The sequence below is a fragment of the Megascapheus bottae genome, chromosome 5, assembly GCF_031878675.1.
Source record: "Megascapheus bottae isolate mThoBot1 chromosome 5, mThoBot2.hap1, whole genome shotgun sequence".
In the NCBI taxonomy this organism is placed as follows: domain Eukaryota; kingdom Metazoa; phylum Chordata; class Mammalia; order Rodentia; family Geomyidae; genus Megascapheus; species Megascapheus bottae.
In genome coordinates, this window is record NC_143513.1 from 17,432,650 (window position 1) to 17,439,464 (window position 6,815).

The following is a 6,815-nucleotide window of genomic DNA, read 5'->3' on the forward strand; positions in this document are numbered from 1 at the left end:
AGACTGTAGCCATTTAGAGAAATTAATAGACTGCGTAAATAAAATATACTTTCTGGTATTGACTAGTGCTTCAAGAACTTTCACCAGAGCAAATATTAACGTCTCCTAATTCACTTAATTAAAAAATAGGTACAACCAAAGGATTCCTATTACTTACTGATATAACAGACTTCTGACACAATCAGCAAAAAAATATGATTCATATAGCTTAACATGCAGAGATTGTAAACATGTAATTTAGCTATATATGTTTGTACACTGACAAACAGGATTGACTTAAAGATATGAAAGGAACATAAAATTATAAAAAGAGACATTGCATCTGTGACACAGTATGCATTATCTGATGTAACTAAAATGTCAACAGGAATAGAAAAGGAAAGGAAGGAGGAAGATAATAAAACTGAAATGAATAACAAGTTAAAAATCATTTTCAAAATATATAAGACCAGAAACAAAAGCCCCAAAGTTGGTTGCAGAAAACTAAAGTTGGATCCTTCTTTGTCACCCTGTACTAGAATTAAATCCAAATGGATCAAAGACCTCGAGGTAAAAACGAACACATTGAAAACTTAACAAGAAGGAATAGGAGACACACTAGGCCTCCTTGGCACAGGTCGAAATTTTCTCCATAAGGATCAAGAAGCACAACAAATCAGAGAAACGGTGGATAAGTGGGACTGCATTAAACTGCTTCTGTAGGGAAAAGGATGTAGCTAGCAAATTAAATAGGTAGCCTGCAGAATGGGAAAAAATCTTCACTAACCATACAGCAGACAAAGGCCTCATATCTAAAATATATCAACAGCTCGAAAAATTGAATCACTCCAAAATTAATCTCCAAAGTAACAACCATCCCATTAAAAAATGGGCCAAAGACTTAAAAAGAGAGTCTTCTCTGAAGAAGAAACAAAAATGGCCTATAGACACATGAAGAAATGCTCAACATCTCTGGCCATAAAAGAAATGCAAATCAAAACAACTCTAAGATTCCACCCCAATCCAGTTAGAATGGCCAGGATCAAAAAATCTAAGAACAACAGATGCTGGAAGGGATGTAGCCAGGAGGGATCACTACTACACTGTTGGTGGGAGTGCAAACTCCTTCAACCACTATGGAAAGCAGTATGGCAGTTCCTCAAAAGACTAAACATAGAGCTCCACTATGACCCAGCAATTCCACTACCTGGCCTTTACCCAACCGTCCAGAAACAAGGACATACTAAATCCACTAGCACAATGATGTTCATTGCAGCATTATTTACCATAGCAAAGATATGGAACCAACCCAGATGTCCCTCAGTTGATGAGTGGATCAACAAGATGTGATATTTATACGCAATGGAATTCTATGCAGCTGTCAGAAAGAATGACATCGCCCCATTTGTAAGGAAATAGAAAGACTTAGAAAAAATCATATTAAGTGAAGTAAGCCAGACTCAAAGGAACATAGGCTCAATGGTTTCCCTCATTTGTCCTAATCAGTAGAAACCTTGGGCTCTCCTAGCAGAGATTTGCTAGGAGATACATAAGGCCATACAGTGCGCGTTAAATGAAAGGACCTCTAGGATATAAAAACAAAAAGCCATGTAAGGAGTGATTGTTGTCCTTAATGTACTATGTTATCTCTCATCTCTTTTGCTGTCCCTTGGTTATCTCATATTGTTACAGTATTTCACTTTGTTATCTGATATATTGGATAAATGCGTATTTGGTTATTTGAAATTGGATAGGGAAGGGGGGAAAACAAGATGAGGGGTAGGGGGGGAAGGAAATGGGGACCAAGACATGAGAAAGGGTATCAATGTATGTGAAGTAATGCACCTTCTATCTGGCAAATATAATGTAACCCTTCTATTAATTACAATAAAAAGTATGTGAAAAAAATTAGCAAAAAACTGATGAAATTTATATGCGAACTTTAACTTTCAACATCTAGGGAAAACTCATAAATAAGGAAGTCAGTGATCTGTAGGAAGAATAGCATATAAAAATATTTGGTCTATCTCAGAACAGAATTTGGTTAACATTTGAAAATTAGCTTTATATAAAAGTATAAATCAGTGAGCCTTAGAATAGAAAAATATCATGAGGTTGTCTTTGTGGATGTAGGGAACACTTTTGACAAAATAGCAAATACTCCTGGACAACTCTTAGGTAAGTAGGGACATTAAAAAAGCCAAGCAAATCTCATCTTGTTGGAAGAGGGAATGTCTTCTGTAGATGACAGGAATCAGGATGAGACGGCTAACCATTCTTGCTCAGTACTAGGCCTGCTCAGTGCTGGCCTGCAGGTGCCATCCAGAGGAAACAGCAATTCAAAAAGTAATGAAAATTATAAGATCTGGACATAAAAAAATGAAATTGTCATTTGTTTCTGAGTGCATTATTATACATACACACACACATACACACACACACACACACACACACACACACACACACACACACACACAAACATACACAATCCAAAGGGCTCTACAGATATATGCTGAAGATTTTACAAAAATGTAATTAGGTTCTGCATTGAAAAAAAATTTAAGAAATGAATTTAAGCACACTCACCAATAATAAATATACACATTGAATTGTAAAGCCAACATTTAAAATAGTATTAAGAGGAAAATTTTCTCTGATGCAACAGTTTTTGTCAATGGGTTATATTGTCTCCTACATGAACTTGTTTTCTAGTCTTTCATCTTTTAAAAAACAATACTATTCTCATGGAGTTTTGCTAGATCTATCTAGACCATTGCTCAGTGCCTCTTATAAAAACAATTATGAATCTCCTTCACAGTCTTGAGAATCTCCCAGTGGAATCATGTGCAACTCTGTGAGTTACCTGCTCACAAATATTACTGCCTACAGCAACCAAGTACCATCAGGGAGAAGTCCTCCTTGGCAGAAAACTCTGTGATGCAGTTTAACTCCCTGCTTGGGCCTGGTGAAGCTAGAGCAAACTGGTCTTCAGTCCATGGAAGACTCCATGTTCACGCTTGTAAAGCCAGCTAAGACATGTCATCAATACCTGAATTCTTCCATGCAAGCTATATATCATCTTCATTCTGTAAGGCCACTGTTCCGATTTCTCTCACATTGCACTTTCAGATGAGAAGTTAATAGTTTTTAAGGAAATAAATGATCATTTTAGTCATTAAAGCTTTCTTTTTCCTCATTATAGTCATGTTCGATTTTTTCAACATACTTTTGCAGGAAAACCTTTGAATGAGACTTTAACTGCAACCAAAAGGAATAGCCTCTCTACCTTCTCCCTCTCCCTATGACAAAAAATGTGCAGCAACTTTTGTGTTTACATTTAAAGGTCATTTGCACCTTTTTCAAGGAAAAAATAAGTATTTGGTAAACAGTTGCTTACATGTATCATTTATGCTTTTTTTCTAGCATGTATAACTTTTTAAAATAAAGATAGCATTTATCACAAAAAAAGTTTACTTCAGAAAAATTTAAGAAAATCTAAATAAATGTTATAAAGCCCCAGAAACTCATGATAGTAAATTGATGATACATCTTAGGTTGAATTAAAAATAGTGAATCTTGGGGCCATGAGTTTGGCCTATTGGTAAAAGTGCTTGCCTAGCATGCACGAAGACAGGGGTTTGATTCATCAGTACCACATAATAAGATAGAAAGCCGGAATTGGTGCTGCGGCTCAAGTGGTAGAGCACTAACGTTGAGGAAGCCCAACGACAGTGCTCAGGCCCTGAGTTCAGTCCCCAGGACTGGCAAAAAATAAAAATAAAAATAACCAATCTCTGGGGACCAAGACATATGAAAGGGTATCAATGTATAGGAATTAATGTACCATCTATCTGGCAAATATCATGTAACCCTTCTATTAATTACAATAATAAATATATAAAAAACAAAACAACAAAAATTAATTACTAAAAAATTTTTTTAAAAATTAAAAAAATAACCAATCTCTATGAAAAGTCCAATAGAACTTTTGTCCTGAGTACTGTTGAACTTGACAAAGGAACAGTTTATACTTAGAAGATTGATTTGTGATAGGCAAATTTTGTTCAAACTTGAATGCTTAAAATTGTCATAGTTATAATGTTTTATAATTTAATTGGGAATTGGCATTTAGTACATCTATGTGTGTGTATAAATTGGCAATTTGTTTACATTATATACCAATTAACTGTAGATACATTAGAGAACAATATGAAAGCCAAATTTTATAGTATTCAAAAAGAATGCAAGAAAACACATTTATAATCTTACTAAGAGAAACTATTCTTAATCAGGACCAAAATGCTAATAGGAATATGAAAACATTTGAGTATATATAAATTGTCCTCTTACAAGCATTCCAACTACAACAAATAATAAAATAGAAGAGATAGAACACCTTTATCATGGGGATAAATATCAAGCATACCAACTGTAAAGAATGCGTATGAATCAGTTGTGAATGGATATAAAAAATGAGAGTTAAGAATTAGAAAGATCTACCAACATTGAAATCATCTTTTATGACCAAGACAGTCTGATTTATGCCACCTAAAACTTTACTACCTAATAGCACGCCCATCTACTGTTAAATCATCCTACTCTCTCCATAAATTACATGTTTTGAACCATTATTGGCATTTTGAAAACTACCCATTATGCCCAATCTCTAAAATAGCTGAAGCCACTAATTGTAGAGAGCCTTTAAAATGACAGACAATGAAGTTTCTTTGGCTGATGATTCTCTTGGTTTTACATTTGCAGGTTTCAGCTTTCTGTTCTTCCAGTCTCTACTTCACCAAACACTGTCATGGTCTGTCTCATTTTCTCTTTGTCCTTGTGAATTCGTAACACTGCTTTATATTTTGGCCATCCTTTCCAGAGAATGGAGATGAATCTAAAATAAACAATCAGAGTCAAAGCGTATACTTTACTAGAAATGTTCATTTGCTAGTGTCTAATCATTAAATGCACTGTGAAAATCACATTTGCTTTAGAAACCCTTCATAACAAAAACAAGAAAGGAATGGTCATTTTGTCTAGAAAACCAAGATTATTTTCATCATCGTAAGAAATGCATCTTTCTTTTGGCATATTTGGTCCAATATATCTCCTGACCTTACTGCTTTCTTGCTTTTAAAGTGCTTTCTAAAATAATTATAGAGATATTCACTGTGCTTATGTGTGAATTTTTTAATTAAATAGAAATTAATGCCTTCACATGGTAATCTATATTACACTAACATAATTGTTGAAGCTAAAGATTTGCTCCTGTATAAAATGAAGTCCTCAGCTTCTCATAGTCTCTAGTGTTAGACACAAAGTCCCAAAAATGTCCTATGTCCTTTACTCAGTCTTTCTTTTCTCCTCCTGCTTTGCATTCACAGCTACACTAATGATAGAGACCTAATTAATCTATTAAAAGCTATTCCCTCTTCAAGGACATCATTCCAGATTCTAGGCACATAAAATAATAATTGGCTAATAATGTTTTGAGTGTTATCTGAGAGAAGATTGGAATCATGTTTTAATTTTTTGAATTGCTAGCTCGAAGAAGGGCTATTTGACTAAACAGAGTGCCTGTATGTGAGTCTTTCACAGAATAGAAATACTTGTGCCATTTTAACTGAGAATAACATAATGGCATTCTGTTTCCTTCAAGCTGTATCTTCTTGACAACAAAGTCTAACCTGTGAAAAGACTTTTCCTAAGAGTTATAAAATTAGCTTAGTAATTCTCATAGGCTTGCTTATCCATAGAAAGAGTTATTGTGACCTAATAAACTTTTGTGTGGAGGGTGGGTGTTTTAATGCTTGAACTCTGTACCTGGGTGCTGTCCCTGACCTCTTCAGCTCAAGGATACAGCCCTACCCCTGGAGCCACACCCCACGTCCCCTTTTCTAATGACTAATTCAGGGATAAGAGTTTCAAGCTCTTTAGTGTCTGGGCTAGCTTTTAACCTCAATCCTCAGATCTATGCCTCCTGAGTAGCTAGGATTATAGGCATTAGCCACTTCACCCAGCCAAAACTGAAAAACTTTTTGAAGATGAACTTTCAAAGTGGAATCTTGGTCTTTCAGGAGAAAAAAAATCAATGCAAAAGAGTAAAACCTTTACAGTACTGGAATATATTCCTGTTCCTATTAGTTTTATATTTGTATAAGCTTAATGAAGGGATCATAAGACAGTCTTATGAAAGGAACAAGTAGTAGCTCTCTATGCAGTGAGATCATGCTCGAAGGTTGACCTTCAGCTGTGAGCTTTCAGCAGTAGTACCTGTCTTAGCAAGAGGAAAATAAATCTGTCTCTAATAATTTCACAGCAGTGTATATTCATGAGAAAATGTTCTCTAAGAGCTTCTGTGAGTTGGGCCAGAAAGGGGATGAGCATCTTTGTTTGAAATCTGCTGGAAGTGAGAATGGAAAGAATTTAAATAACAAGAATAAAATTGCTTTGTTCATGCAGAGCTAAAATTAGGATGTAAATATGATTCAAGGTTGGATCTGAGAGAGATCCAAGTGCAATAACAGAAAACAGCTCTTGCCAAGTGCACAGTATCTCTGATGGCTGGGTGTGCAAGGAACCCAGCTCTTCATTATAAACCTTACAGAGGAAGCTGAATGTGGGGAGTAACACTTGTCACTGGATGAAGAAATGGCAGCTACCCACAAAGTGCCCTGTGGTATAAAGCTAAGGACAGAAGACCTCTAAAACTAAAGAACTGGATTGGTTTGAATATGAATAGAAGTGACAAAAGTGAAAGGAAGGACCTAGTGCTAGAAAACTCACCTAGCATGCACAAAGACCTGGGTTCAATTCCTCAGTACCGTGTACACAGA